Source organism: Lepidochelys olivacea (assembly GCF_965140295.1).
Source record: "Lepidochelys olivacea isolate rLepOli2 genome assembly, chromosome: 7".
Lineage (NCBI taxonomy): Eukaryota > Metazoa > Chordata > Testudines > Cheloniidae > Lepidochelys > Lepidochelys olivacea.
Window position 1 is genome coordinate 89,298,902 of NC_140417.1, and position 15,936 is coordinate 89,314,837.

At 39.9% G+C, this 15,936-nt stretch overlaps 1 long non-coding RNA gene across 1 annotated transcript in view; it reads right to left on the reverse strand.

The window, feature by feature from the left end:
• Positions 1 to 1,982: 1,982 nt before the first annotated feature.
• Positions 1,983 to 15,936, reverse strand: part of LOC311523212 — a 49,043-nt gene continuing 35,089 nt past the window's right edge. The window contains exons 3-4 of the long non-coding RNA XR_014712295.1: positions 7,873 to 7,990; positions 1,983 to 2,089 (exon numbers count right to left, since the gene is read on the reverse strand). This is a non-coding gene — a long non-coding RNA (uncharacterized lncRNA). The remainder of the gene's footprint in view (positions 2,090 to 7,872; positions 7,991 to 15,936) is intronic.

The following is a 15,936-nucleotide window of genomic DNA, read 5'->3' on the forward strand; positions in this document are numbered from 1 at the left end:
CTAGCAGTTAGCCATTTGCTTTCTGTGCAGAGAAGCAATGGTATGTTAGCTCACATGCAACTATTCTTGCCTGTGCTGTGATCCTGTCAGAGTCCATAAGGTAAGTGGGGTCCTACTAGTCTTGAGACCTCAAGAAATCTAGCTGTTCCTGGAAGTGAAGTTGGTGGCTTAGTAGGTGGTACTTTGCTCTTTGAGTAAGTATTCAACCAATATTCCAGTAGTGCTTGAACTGGGCAGAACCAGGAGTTCTGCCATAGCTCCATTTCTTGCTGTTGCCTAAAAATAGTTCAACTTTTCCCTCCTATATTGTTACTTTTTCTGAGGCATGCAATCCCTTTTTCCTTCTCTACTGTTCTGCTGCATGGCATGGAGTGTGTGTGTGTGTGAGTGTTTGTGTGTGTGTGAGAGAGAGAGAGAGAATGAATGTGCTGCTGGAGGTGACATCTTTTGGATGAGACATTAAACCAGAGACTTGAACACTTGTTCTCATAAAAAGTACCATCAGGTCTTTCATAAGTGTAGAGGCTCCTGTCCATATTCTTTCTCAAATAATTACATCATCGTATGTCTGCTTAAATCCCTGACACTTCAGTTAAACATGGTACCACAAAATCTCATGCCTTTGTAGTGTCTGCAGCCAAAACATCAGTCAGATGAATGCTTAAAAGTGAAACTGACTGCATCGATTTTCATTGTCCATGGTGAGAGAAATACACCAAGTAAGGCCCTGATCTTCATAGAATCTGCTAGTGAGGACCCTACTGAGATCACTAATGCAGAGGATTGTGCTAGCACATCCCAGTACAGACCTGGGGCCAAATAGCATGATCCTGTTGACTGCAGTGGTGCGGATCAGGCCCAAAATGAGCAGAATAAAGCGTGAAAATTAAAATGAATGTATGAATACTTTCATTGTTTAATAATCTACGGTGTCAGTAAATGTGTTGTAGGCAAGGGATTTGCTTGTTTAAACTGTAATAAGTTGACACGTCCAAGGAATAAAGTAGAAAATAAAATATTCCATAGACACTTAAGTTTCAATATAAAATTTCAATACTTGTCTTCAGTATCTAGTATTTAATAGTCTTTGAATTTCGTTTTAATTAGGCTTAGGAAGGCACATTTGAAACATTTATATGGTATTTATTACTATCCAGAATGCAGCCTCAATTGAAGTAGCAATAACTACTAGTCTACACAACTTGTATGAATAGTTTCAGCCATACAGGAGCCATTGCTATGATGTTATGTCTCTTGTCACTAGCATGTGCCATTATAAGTCTCAACTGCTGCATATGGTCTGTCTGCTTCCCAACAATAGCAGAAGCACCCTAGGGAATGGGGAAGCAGACAGCAGTTTTTTCTCTTCTTTTCAACAAACACTTAGAGGTCTGTTACTTATTATCTTTTGAAGAAAGGGCACAGGTTTCCACAAGCAACTTGAGCTTGTATCAGCACTGAGATCGCAGCAGATGATGTAGCCACGTCAGTTCAGAAAGACAAATTGGTTAGAAGACGAAAACTAAGTTAATGCTCTGATATTTGGCTGAATTAGTTTCTGCCTCCATCAACAGAATCATTTCTAGTGTCAATATTCGGTTCACTAGACAATGTTTGGGATGTACAACGTGAAGAATAGTTTTAGTAACTTGAAAAAGAAAGGGGGAAGGCTTCCCCAGCTTTCACAGTCCCACCTATTACCAAAACATGATAAAACTATATGTAAAAACTAAATCCATCCAAATAAAACCTTGAGATTCATAAATGTCTCAAGGACATAAGAGCAAACTAGAGCTTGTTGGAAAATTTTCTGATGGAATAGTTTTTTCCATCTGAAAATGCTGATTTGACAGAATCTAAACATTCTGCAAGAATGCATTGATTCTGTCAAAACTTTCAAAGTCCAATTGGAAGGTTTCCTGCAAGCCTTCCAGGCTCCCCCCATACCCTGTTTTCTTGCAGCCTGCCTGGTGGGCTGCCAGGCTGGTTAGTTGGCTCCTCAGGCGGTCCAGTTCCACTGCCAACTTACTGGGCAGCATGGTGGCACGGGGAGTCTGTGAAGCTGGAAGAATATTTCATTCTGGTATTTCTGAAAGAAAATATGACAATTTTCAGCCTTGCAAAAAAACCCCAGTTTTTTCCTTTTCCTTTTTTTTTATCTCGCTCTAGAGTCTTGACATTACACCACGATTTAGACATGGTTAGGTTTTTCTTATGGCTTCATGAAAACTTGCCACACATCTCGTTGACAAGAGACCAAATTTGTTGGTAACCCAAAACTATTGCGAAAGGAGTCACTTTATGGAAAGTGACTTTACTTAAAAACAGTCTTGACAAATCTAAAAACTAAAATATGCCAGTTATTTAAAAGCTCATTAAAGCTACAATAATGCATGTCCAAACTGAAGGAATGGTTACCGAAGAAAAGCAGGTTCTGATTCAGTCCTTTGATTTTTCTGAAACAACTCACCATATATACAGATACAATTTTGCAAAGATGTTATATAGAATAATTTCACAGTATGTTTTAAATTCTTTCCGAATCATTATAGACCACTGACTCAGAAATCATAAGGATTTTCTCCAACATTAACATTTTTTAAAAAATTTACAATTAAAAAAAAATACTTTATATGTTAGACAATAGGATGTAAACACAAGTCTCAATATGCACTGGAAAAGCCTGGCATCATCCCAGATGCTGTGCTGTTGTGTCTGTGTCACAAATCACACTTCTTCTTATCCTTTTAAAATTGCTACCTGTTTTTGGTTCCCGTGGCTCTCATTAAAGTCAGTGGATCTCTAAGGCGGGACTCATGAGGCTGGAACACTCTGCCGTTTTTGTAAATGTACCCTAGGAAGTCTAACTCCAGTTATGCAAAACAGAATATATGTCCATCTAGTTAGGAGTAAGTCTTCAGAAATCTGGGAGATCATACACTATTCAGCGTGAGATGATTGTGCACCATGGCAGTTGGTGGGAGCTTTACCACTGATTTCAAAGAGCAGAGGATCAAAAAATTGATCCTCAGCTGTGTCAGTGATCAGCTGAAGGAATGTGCAGTGGGGGTCGCGGGGGAGGAGGAAAACCGGCATTGGGAGACTGAACTTGGGCTCCGGCCACACTACGGCGCGTACAGGGGCTGCACTGCTGTAGTGCTGCTCGTGCAGACACTCTAAGCCGACGGGAAAGAACTCTCCCATGACGCCAGCCCGCGCAAGCGGCGGTAGCTATGTCAGCGGGAGAAGCTCTCCCACCGACAGAGCACCGTCCACACCGGCACGTAGGTTGGTATAACTTACGTCGCTTAGGGGGTGGCTTATTCATACCCCTCAGCAACCGAAGCTGCAGTGTGTACATAGCCCGCGTAAAAGGAATGTAAGAATCCTAGCAGCAAAGCTGGCCAAATGATGGCCCACGCTCTGTTAAATGTGGCCCATATACCAGAGGGGGAATAAGTGCAATATAATACTCCAATGGCTATTTCACTGCTGCAATAACATACAAAAAAATGTAGTCACATAAATTCATTTCCTTCCTCTTTTCTTGCACGTATACATCAATGACAAGACAATTTTGAATGGGTATGTCTCACCAATAGAGAAAATAAATATCCTCAGCTGAACATTTTGTATCACTGCCTCCAGTAGTGAAATATATATGTCAGTGATCTGAATTTGAAAGGTATGTGTCAGCAGCCAGAGCAAGGACATAAATATGTACAGTTAACTTTTGTCACTTATCACAGTACTGACCTACTCTTGTGATATTTCAAAGAATCCATGCCAGAGAACATGCACAGAACAATGTATGCATTAGAGAATCTGTACTAAATAGTTTACAAATTGGAATCTGCAGAAGACTGTTCATATGTTGGGTAATGTGCAGAGAACAAGTTACATCAGTGTCTCCAACAGTGAAACATTTATGACAGCTAATTGATGACCATTCTAAAATGTCAGTATGTGCAATGGACAATTAATTCTGCATCATTGACAAAACAACAAATAAGCTATTTGTCAGCCACTAGGATGATGCATTGAAAGTCTACTACTGATTTAATGACCAGTGCACTATGTGTGTGTTATACAGCAGTAAACATTAACTGAAATTATCCGTTTAGACTGAACTTCATTCTTCAAAATCCTTAAAAAATAAACACATTAACATTGTGTCCTGGTTTCATACAGCTGTAAAATGTTACAGTTAAAAATAGACTGGCAACAGTTTGATTGTTTATAAATATTAACTCTTATTTCTACCTAAAAAAATAAATAAATCTCCAAATGGAAATTTTACTCTTGAAAAAATTAAATAGAGTCAAATTCAGACTCATTGTAGTTGGACCCCAAATCTAGTGAAGCCAATGGTGTTTGACCTACTTATACTATGTCTGAATTTGAAGCACTGGGCCCAGTTGTGCCTACTCTATTCAGCAGCATCTCCAATTGGTCTCAGTGGGAACTGCACCTGTGTTATGGGGGTAGGAATTGGCTTTAAGATTGTATTCTCCATCTTGTATCACATACAATATTATTTCACAGTAACAGAGGCTAAAAACATCTAAAGCACATTGGGGGGGGGGGAATTCAATTGAGGTTCTGATGCTGTTCCCTCTACCATGGTATCTGAGCACCTTCTTGAGTCAGAAAATTAAACAAGGAAATTTAATATCTGACGTTTAATGTTTGACTTATGGTCGGGAGGGGGAATGGAGAGGAAATAGAGGTTTCCTTCCCATCCCCTCCACCAGACTAGGAGGAAAAAATAATGTTCACAGAACACCTTTGTAGTTTGTGTGTCAAACAAGAGTTTGTGTTCTTTACATCCAGTTAGTCATACACAGAAAAGGCAACCTTATCACCTTGGATATGCATTGTGTGATGTCCGTTTGCTAAAGAAGAGCACAGCAAACATAAGGGTTGTAATACAAAATACTTAAGCATGGACACCAAAATAACAATCTATAAAACATTTTCGAAGAAAAAAAATTCATTGGTTATTATGGGGAGAGTACACTTACCTAACTGGGTGTGTGAATTAGGGATAGGTACCTCCATTAGTCTGACACAGGATGCTCATCCTAGCATGTTGAGCTGATACTCTGTCCTACCCAACCCCATTTCAGCTACTTTGTTCTCTGGGTTGGAGAAAGGGTGAGTGCTTGCCATGCCCTCAAGAGTGCAGAGAGCCAGGGCCCTATGTTGTGTATGACATTGAGCGTCTGTGCTGTGAGGAAAGAGATTACTTCTGTAAGAACAGTACGTATTTTGCCCCATAAGTATGAGTAATCCCACAAAATCTGAGGTTGAAATGCCAACCTTAACTCCCCTATTATGTTGTAATGTTATCTAATATCCCTTATTCTTTGAAGACACTGCCAGTACTTACAAACATTAAGGGTGGAAAACAGATGGTGTTTCATCCTGAACTCTGCATGTGTGTGTATGTTTGTCATGCTACTGATAGGATTGTAATATAGACCTTTAGGGCTAGATCCACAAAAAGACTTAGGCTGTGTCTACACTGCCAATTTCAGCGCGAAAACTTTAGTCATTCAGGGGTGTGAAAAAACACACCCCTGAGCAACAGAACTTTTAGCACTGAAATGCGCCAATATAGACAGGGCTTTATTCCTGGGAGCCGCGCTCCTGGCGATAAAGCTACCACCCCTTGTTCGGGGCGGTTATTTTTTACCGCTGGACTAGCTCTCCCCTGGCAATAAACCATGACTACACTGCCCATGCCACTGCCCACCCCACATGGGCAGTGTAGACATACCCCACTGACTAGTGGGGGTTACTCACCTAAGGGTATGTCTCCTTCAGTCTCTCCTGTGGAAGCTGTCCCACTGTGTATAAATTAATTAAATATTCATTGGAGCCTGACTCTCCCACCTCTGATGTGAGTGCCCTCACCACGGGGCAACAGAGTCACTTTCACACTGTCTCTGACTCAATGAATTATTAATTATTTATACAAAGTGAAACAGTTGCAGCAGGCGAGCATGAGTGAGATATAGCCCAGTGGTTAGGGCACTCTCCTGGAAGGGGGAGATATAATTTCAAATACCTGCTGTACAGCAGGCAGGGGGAATTGAACTGGGGTTTCACACAATCCCAGATGAGTGCGCTAACCACTGGGCTAAAAGTTATGGGTGGGGGACCACCACCTCATGCAGTGGAAGCACTTCTTAGAGGAAAAACCCCCTGCCTAAAATGACTAATTCCAGGAGGGGATTCACAGCAGAGAGTCCCAAACACAGATAGGTGCCTCCCTCTGGCCTGAATTTAGGCACTTAAGCCCCACCCTTCAAAGGGAGTTAGGTCACACTCCTCTCCTTGTTATTTCCTATTGGCTAACTTAGGCACCTCCCCATTCAGTGTGCTGGCTTTTGTGGATCACAGTCTTAGGCACCTAACTCTTCCCATGCATTGTACAGGGAAACTGGGTGCTTAACTTGAAGCTGTGGATTCTGCTTGGAAGGCAGAAGGACCCTAAAAGTTAAGCATTGTAACACCTAAGTCCCTTTGTGATCTAGCCCTTCGTGATTTTAATATATCTACCAGCCTTAGGTAGTGTGGGGAGGGGTTTATATGTTATAGGTTTCCCTAGGCATATCCATAAATTTTGCAAGATTTTTAGGAAACTTAGCTAACGAAAGAAATTTCACTGCAGACAATAAGTCCATTATATCAACTAGTGTGATGGTTAAAGCTGCTTGGACAAAGGAAATGAAATTATGAAAGAAAAAATCCTTTTCCTTGAGCACATCTGTTTGTAGTCATATTATTTTATAGTATATGTCAGTGGTATTGCAAAATTACATATTCTTCCAAGTGTTACAAGCTAAAAACAAACAAAAACCCCACACTGAATTGTCACATACAATTCCTTTCTTACTTAATTTCTATCTGGAGTTCTAGCTGCAGTGTACAGTACAAAATATGTGTTTAATTATGTATGCGCTCTTAAGCTGTATGGAATTTTTCCTTTACCAAACACATAAGGATCTGTTGTGCTACTTAAGCAAGGGTTATTTTATCATTATTTACAATAATATCCCCATCTATTGCTAAAGAAATGGACTAGAGTAACAAGCTATTTACACATATTGTATGATCTGCATTGAACATGCCAGGAAATGGTATGTATCATATCCTTCCCATAGCTTATTATTACAAGATTTTGGAACAGTTCCCACTCCCTTCTGATGCATATTAAGAAATAGCCAACAAAAATCCACTGATGTCTGAGTGTTGGGGAAATGGGATATTGTCCTTCCACACTCTTCATTTTAAAAAAGTACACTCAAATTCCTTTCTAATGGTTTTCAGCCTTCCAAACACTTTGCCTCCAGTATTTACAAAGCTTTTTATTAAATCATCGCCAAAGGAAGAAAACAACATTTTAAAAAATCTGTTGTTTTTTAAACAATTAGGCTTTAAAGTGCTGTTTTCCCACTTAAAATGGTCATTTTTCCCATCACCACCCACTCCATTCTAATGAAGCTGTCATGGTTTTCAAGTCTAAGACAGTTAAATCACTAAATTATAAAATGTAAGTTAACCTTACATCTAAGGGGTATTAGCTTTATGTTGCATCTAAAATTCAAGCTGGATGCATGTCTCTTTTTCACCTTGGGGATTTTATTCCATGTGTTGCATTTATTTTTTCCTTGCACTTGTCCCATCATTCTCTAAGCATCAGTGCTGCTTTAATGGTCAAAGATAAATGAGATTTACTTAGATTGTTTTATTTAGTTTGTTTTATGTTGTATCCAGAAAGCTTATTTTCTTGTAAACCACTGATAATTTCTCTTTCAACTCTCTTTCCTTACATTACTACATTACGCACACCGTAATACTTACCCTCCTCTGTGAAACATATCGTGATTTGTCTCCTCCTCCATCAGATGGTGAAGCACAGCAGTTTCAGGAGGACACTGAAGGACCAATTCCTTCCTTCGTCTACAATAAATCCTTTGCTCTGTAATAAAAATACCACATTGCACAACTGAATTCTTGAACTATCATTCAGTCTTAGGGCTGTGGCTCGTTCAAGACCAATACAAGGGTTTATATTAATATAAAATCAATGTTGAGGTTATGGCACATTCTACAAAATCGTACATTTGTAGGTAAGGATGAGAACTTCTCTCTAACTTGATACCATTGTCTACACTATAATATTGCAGGTCATATACTGTTTGTGACATCACTCACTAATGTGAAATCATTGCACTATATATAAGCACAAGTGGAAAAGATAAACTTTAGCTTTTTGTTTTTTTTTGGCTTGCATTGCAATCGTAAAGTTGCTTGCCATAATTTAAAAAGAGAACTAACCCTTAGAAATGTATGAGATTGGTGAATTACCTTGGGCATTATTGTGCAGCATATAAATGCACGTTTAAGAACCTTTCAGTGATTGGATTATGAATGGTTGCACTTAAGGATCTTTAAAAATTCACATACTACAATGGAGTGTCTGCTCTATTAGGGTCTATTTACATATCTTGTACTCTGGGATTTTTATATGGAGATTAACTCAAATGTTTTAAGTAAATTCAAAGTTAATAGACTTTAAAACTGCATACTATTTGCAGTAACTTTTCCCTAAAAATCACTTGCTAAACATTAAACTGTTTGCCACATCCGCTAATAGCAGCATGCTCAATAATACATTTCAGTTAATCACTTTCACCATAAAATTCTGTGAAAGTTGTCCTCCTAACGCTGATTACTTGACTTCTAGATAAATTAAATCTATTAAAAATGTAGGGTGGGATTTTAAAAAAACTCAGCATCTGCTAACTCTGCTCCTACAGATGCCAGTGATAAAATTCTCATTGATTTCCATGGGAGCAGATTAGTTAAACCAACACTGAGTTTTTGAAAAATCCATTTACAATTAAGAGAATTCCTGAATGGAAGCCTCTGGCACAAACACAAGAGGCATAAGGGTTGCACAGCACAAGGAAATGGAGATTCATTGTTAAAGGCAGGAGCAAGAGACATGCAGTGAAGCTGCATGAAACTGTCATAACGCAACCCAAAACTGGGTCAAAATCACCTAGTTTCAGCCTTTGCAAATTGTTCAAGTGAACCTGAATGAGAATTGCATTGATGTAGGCCAAATTTCAAGCAAGCTTCTTACTATCCACAGATGGGAGAGATTTATGGTTTAAGCTTAAACTCAACATTCTTTGAACCTGAAACTCAAAGGGGGCACTAACCCACTTGGACCAAAACAACACAAGTTCTCTGAACTCCTGGGAACTGAAACCACAGTTACATACAGCTCTTGCTGGCAGTGTTCCAAACAGAGGGAATGGCATATCAAAAGGATGAAACTTTCAGTGGCAATACACAATCCTAAAGAGACCCAGTCTCTGGCTGGAGGTAAGGTTGTAGGCTGGGTTACATCAGGCTTTTGAAAAGGCAATAAAAGACATTTAAGAAATGAAGTCCCAAGTGTGCTGACTGCTTACTGCAAGGTGAGAGGGATAATGGGAAGGAAGAGATCCTTCAGACTCCCAGCTGACTGACTGAACACTGCCTTTAAATCAATCATCCACCAAAATGCTTCCAACCGGATGTTCCTTGATACTGCTGCTTAATGAGACTGATGTGTATTTTTAATGTGACTCATCTTCTTGCTCTGGCAGTTGTACAGATACAAAGGGGAAGGCTGGGGGACTACAAAAGAATTAAATCAATACTGTGAAGTGCTAAAGCAGGCTTCATATTGAAAATTGCTCTCTGCCACATGGACCAAGACATTGTAAATAAACACTTCCAGGAAACTATCTTCTTAAATCACACCAACACAGTGTGTCCAACTGTGAATTTGGGATTTGTGGTAGAAAACAATAAATATGAAGGGCTGTATTATCTTTCTCTGATGAATATATTGTGTAAGACGTACAGGTAATATATGCATGCCTGCCAGAGTAATTATTAACTTACTCTACCCCTGTGTACAACACACTGGACAGATCCTCCAAGGACTAATGTAAAAGGGCACATTTATTAAAAGTGGAATGCATTATCTGCACAGCAATGAAAAACAGTTGTTCCTACCTTCCTGATAGGTCTATTGAGAACTGCGCTGATGGAATTAAGATGGAAATGAACTGAGCTAGGCTTTCCAAAGGCTTTCCAAATTAGTTGCAAGGAGCAGCAGAATCATCTCTTCCCCTCCCCCCGTCACCCTCCCGCCACACACACACACTTTAATGAGATACCAAAATTGTACTGAAACAATAAGGTTCTCAGGGAAACCCCAGAAATTTCAGGAATAGAACTTTGTATGCCATCTTATTGGCTTTATTCTCTGAACTTCTGAACAGATACAACTGCTGCTGTACCCAGAATATGTAATAAAGGCTTTTCAGGAAAATGAAGTAACATGTAGAAAAGCATTTGTAAACCAGGGACAATATTATACGCTGCATGTTGGACAGAGCCTCTTTGCTGCTGGATCTCCCTGTAGGAAATCTGTCTGGCTATCCAGAATTCCTCTTGTGGGGTATCTAGACCAGTGCTAGTTCCCCGAGCCTTGAAGCGGATGCTGCATGTTCTCCTGATCTGAGTCCATGTCCCCTAATAAAGTTGTGACCTACAGGAATGCTGGTAAGAGATGAAACTGAATTGAAACATAACTTTTAAATAATTTAATCTACCCCCTTAAATCCCTGTGCAGACTACAGTAAGGATTGGCCCACTATTGTACAATTGCAATATGGATTTTTGTTTGTTTCCTTTCTCTGAGGCTGCTATCAGAGGAATATAATCAGAATGGAAGGATTGAAGGTCTGGTCTAATGTGACACCTCATATTCAAGACTAAAATAACTTTTTCAGACTTCTCAATAGTTTATTTTTCTTTCACATGTACGAAAAGTACAATATTAACTGCAAATGACTCCAACCCTTTCATTTAAGGTGCCGGTTCAAGTTTGTCCTCCTTGTTTTCAGCAACATCTGTGCATTTGCTTCTGCCTGTTCTGTGCTGAAACTGTTGTTTCAGTTGCTCCTCTTCACTTTCTGTGCTTACTCTCACAGTGGTTTTCTCTGTCCTCCACAATCTTGTCACTGGTAGTGCAAACTGCTCAGCTGGTGTCCCTGTAAGATGGAACTATTTCCATGTATCTCTGTCTCTCTGGCCTTCCATCTGAAATGTACTTATTTTGCCTGTCATGCCACAGACACTTTGGAAAAGGAGCCCTGGTTCTTTGCAATCCTCTCTCACTTGAGACCTAACAAATTTGCTCCACCAAACATCTCTTACAGGATATATAGCCAGAAAGAGTAACATGTAAGGTATCTACAGAAAGCTTGTAACTTGTCAAGATTCATAACCACTGCAAGATGTACATATATGTAATATTTAAGGAATAATGTATTTGAATTGAAAGTAAGCTTTATGAACCTGCAGTAAAATCAGTCACTGTGGGGGTTATGTATCTCCTTGATGATCCATTCAAGGAAGAGACAGTTGTTACCCTCTCTCAGCTGGTGAGGTAAGGCAAAGTTCTGGTGTCTACCCTTCCCACATGCCATAAAAATCAATGGAAAACTATCAAAGACCATTGCAAAGTAGCAATACCCCTTGGAAGTAAAAGAAACACTAAAGCTGACAGGAGATCACCTTGGCTATGAATAAAGACTGTTTCAGTAACAGAGTATAGGGAAAGGTACTCTGGATTCACTTACTGAGGAACCCCCTTAATGAGTGGGGGGGGGGAGACCCTTTCTTGTCCTTGAGAAACCTGTCAGCTCTGAAACAGACTGAACTTCAGAGAGTGTGGGGGCAACCTAATATAGGAAAGGTAACTACTGATAAGTGTAGACCCAAGTTCACGGTTTATGGTTTTGTTCTGTGCTGTAACCATTTGCTTCCATCACTTTCTCCCATCTTTAGTTAAACCTTTATTCTTTCCTAAAAAAACCCTACTTTTGTTTTATCAGAAGTGCTCACAAGTGCTGTCAGATTTACAGGAGGGGTGGTTTCAGGTAAAACTAGTAAAATGGATTACACTGCACTTTGGGTGCAGAGGATCTGGAATTTCTGTGAGCTGTCAGGGGCTGGATCTCACAGGGGAACAATTCAGAGGGACTCATGGATTGGGGTGCATCTATTGTTACCCTGCAAGGCAAAGTTAGGGCAGGCACAGACCGGAGGAGAGTGCGTAAGTGGCTGTAAGGCTGGTGGTGGTACGGAGATGACACCCAGCTAACCCAAGAAAGACAATCTCTCGCTGGTTGCAGCAGGTAACAAGATGACTTTCAGTGCTGGGTGCCCTGGGAACTGTCATACCTGTATCTCATAATTACTCGCCTCCTGCTACTAACAGGTTGTTTAAAACAGGTTGTTTTTTAGCAAGGAGAAGTTGTTTAGTACTGTTTTGTTGTTTAATCATTCAATTGTATAATTTACAGCAGTTCTGGAAAGCATAGGAAAGGTAATGTTAAAAATAAGGGTATGTTTTAATGGATGTAAATTAAGTACTTAGGTAATACAGTATATGTCTTTCTTCGATCCAAATAAATACTCTTGCATGCTAATCATTTGTTTTTATGGCTCTCAGCACAAAGGGGTCTAACCTGGTTACAGGTTTATGTGCTGCTCTAATATAAATGTTAAATATTTGAAATATTACACAGGTACTGGCTGACTCAGATGTCAGTGGCATTACATGTTTCTGAAAGATTAAAAAAAAGTTTGAGACTGATACCTTCCCTGAAGGCAAAGGGCAGTATGTACAGTCAAAGGACTTATTTGTATTTTCATTGTTAGCTTTGTGGGGCAGGGGCTGTCTTTGTTCTTTCTTTGTACAATGCCTACCACAATGGGAGTCCATGACTGTGCCTCCAAGGCACCGTGGTAATACTATTAATAATATCTTTGCATTTTTATTGATCTGTTTTGCGTTTTGGACTATAGACTTTCTCTCCCATTATCAGGAACACTATCCATTGGAGAGAAATCAAGGTCTGAGGTTTATCAGATGGGACGTGGGATAAGCTTCTTAGCGGTAGGTTCTGAGTGTCCCAGCAATAGAATCCTTTGAGGGGTGGACTGAGCCCCCTCTCTCCCGCACTGGATAAAAGTGGTATTTAAGGGTTCAGGAAATTTCAGTTTATGGGGTCTTTCCTCCCCCTTCCTCATCAATATGTAGTCTACAGGTGAAAGGGCCATACACCTGAGGTGAAATTCTGGCCCCATTGAAGTAAATGACAAAATTCCGATTCATTTTAGTGGGATCATGACTTCCCCCCCAAGTTGTTTCCTCCTGTCTTAGCAGCAGACACTGTGTCCCTCTGGCTTCTGTCCCAGTGGGAGATGTCAGCCAGCTCTGCTTCCAAGCTGCAGACATAAAGGCTAGCTGGCTCCTCTCTCAGCAGCAGACATGAGGACCGGCTCCAAGCCCCAGAGCCCCTTAAGGTCACAGACTCCATCCTTGTGTTATGAGATTTGCTGGGGAATTTTTTTGAAGGTTCATAAATGTAATTCCAGTCTTGTATACAGCTACATATTCTATTGCAGTAACAACCACGTGGAGAAACTGAAGAAAAAGTTATACAAATTGAGCTGCTTTTCTTCCTGAGGCATCTGACTCTGTACTGAAATGTTTTCCAGTACCCTGTACTGACTATTATATTTTCATCGCTTTAGTTGAAATATATGTAACCATTTTTAGAGGAGAAGCTTTCTTAAAACAAGCTGCCTCCCACTCCCACGCACTCCAGGGAGTTTATTTCCTTGATTATTTTTATTGTTGTTTTTTCCCTGCCATTTACAAATGTGGATTTTTCTTTTCCTTTGTGTACCCACTGCCACTCCTAGCCTATTCAGATAGCATCTTTTCTTCTCTCATACACTCCATGCCAATCCTCAATACCGAATGCCTTGCAATCCACTTCAGCGAAGAACAACCATTCATTCATCCATCCTCCTGCCCGTTGTAGCTTATTTTGTTCCTCAGTCTTTTCTTTCCCATTCTTTAGTTGTCTAACGTGCTTACCAATATTTTGTAGCCTCACAGCGTTTACAGCTGCACTGGTGCTGGCCGGTGCTTCTTAGCTGCCTGACTAAATCTGCTGCCTGTTGTTCCCATATTATGACTTATCTGTTTCCATTATTGCTAATTTGTGGGTATGCACAGTTAGCTGGAAACCATTCTTGAGCAGTATTAGAACTTCCATAGCACTAGCTGAACAAATTCCCTCACTGATTTCCCCTTCCCAATTCGTTTCATGCTCTGCTTTCTAATTTCTAGTTTGACTCAATCTTCATTTCTTTCCTGATCATTATAGCTCCTCACAGCTAGCATTTTATATTCCTGACTTTAAAAGTTTCTTTCCTTTCCTTTCCTTTCCTTTCCTTTCCTTTGCTTTCCTTCGCTTTCCTGAGCTCACTAAATCTCCTTGTGTCCATTTTCTTTTCCATTTATTCAACTGCTTGCCCCACTGAGAGCTTAGTTGTCCTAATAAGGTTCGTGTTTTCTCATTTTTTTCAGACTTTGAAATTTTTAAGTGATGCTCCTGTTCCTGACTTTATTTGATTATTGAATGAAATAATTGCTATTGTCAAGACCATATTCTGCTCCACACTGCTTGATCTGAATTCCTCTGATATTTCAGTTCCAAAAGGTAAATGAGAATAGCGAGGAAATAATCCCAGCCCAGACTCTAAGGGATTTATTCAGGGAAAACATATCTGAATTATTCCCACCAGATAATGTACCAATAGAATATCGTGGTTTCCTATACAAAGGTTAGCATGCATTTGCAACATCTGTGATGGCACACAGCTCAGTGGAATTAGGAGCACTCTGTTGAGCCATCACTTAAAAATCAATTCATGGTGGTCTCGGGCTATGTTTTTGTTCTGGCACATTAAACAGAATGAAGACATATGTCTGAATTTAAGACATCCTTTTGGTTCCCTATACATATGAGCCAGCCGAGAAATTTGAACTATTTCAAAGCACTAAAAAAGAAATTGTAGGCACATCCTTTGTTTAGGCATATATTTTTAATTATCCTGCCTTTTAATACTCTTCTCCATTTGAGTATAATCAGACAAAATAGATCCTGCTGGGCATTGTCATGCTTAATATAAGTAAGACTGAACATCTGCAAATTTGGCGACACTGTGGCGCATATGATGCACCCGTGGCTGAGCTACATTCTTATAGAATTATAACACCACATGCAGCTGTAATAATGTAATTCTCTGTTTACATTAGTTCTACCACTTATGCTAAACTTGCCTGGGCTGAGGGCTAAGCATTTACCTTGTCTGTAGTGAAGAAAACTAAGAGAAAACAGGAGGGACAGAAAATATCCAGCCAATATTATATTTTGTTTTACTGTACATCCAGACATTTCAAGCATATACTGTAGGGGGTGATTTTGATCACACTTACTCCATTTCAAATCAGGAGTAGCACTGTTGAAGTCAGTGGCATTATACGAGTGTGAAACAAGAGCGAGTGAGATTAAAAATTAGGCTCATAATCTCTTTCCCTTCTGTTCTTTTGGTACTACACACGCCCCAAACAATGTCAGCCTCCAATCCTGGAATGATTTGTGCATGTGCTTAACCTTACGCCCTGTGAGTAGCTCCATTGACTTCCATGGAACAAGTCACCGTGCGTAAAGTTAAACATGCGCCTCATCCTTTGCAAGATTGGAGCAAACTGGATTCTCCCTTATCCCACATAAACCTGACCAGGACATATATCAAAGGCAAGGACTAAAAGTGTGATCTGAAATGTGTGTGTAATGGGGAAAGGTCTTTTTCTTCTGGCCTACCGTTTTCCCCTTTAATTCCAGTCACTATCAACCAAGCAATCTCTCACTGGGTCAAATCTTGCATCATCAGCCAAGCCTCAGAGGTTTGTCAGAGGTACAGAATAAGTAA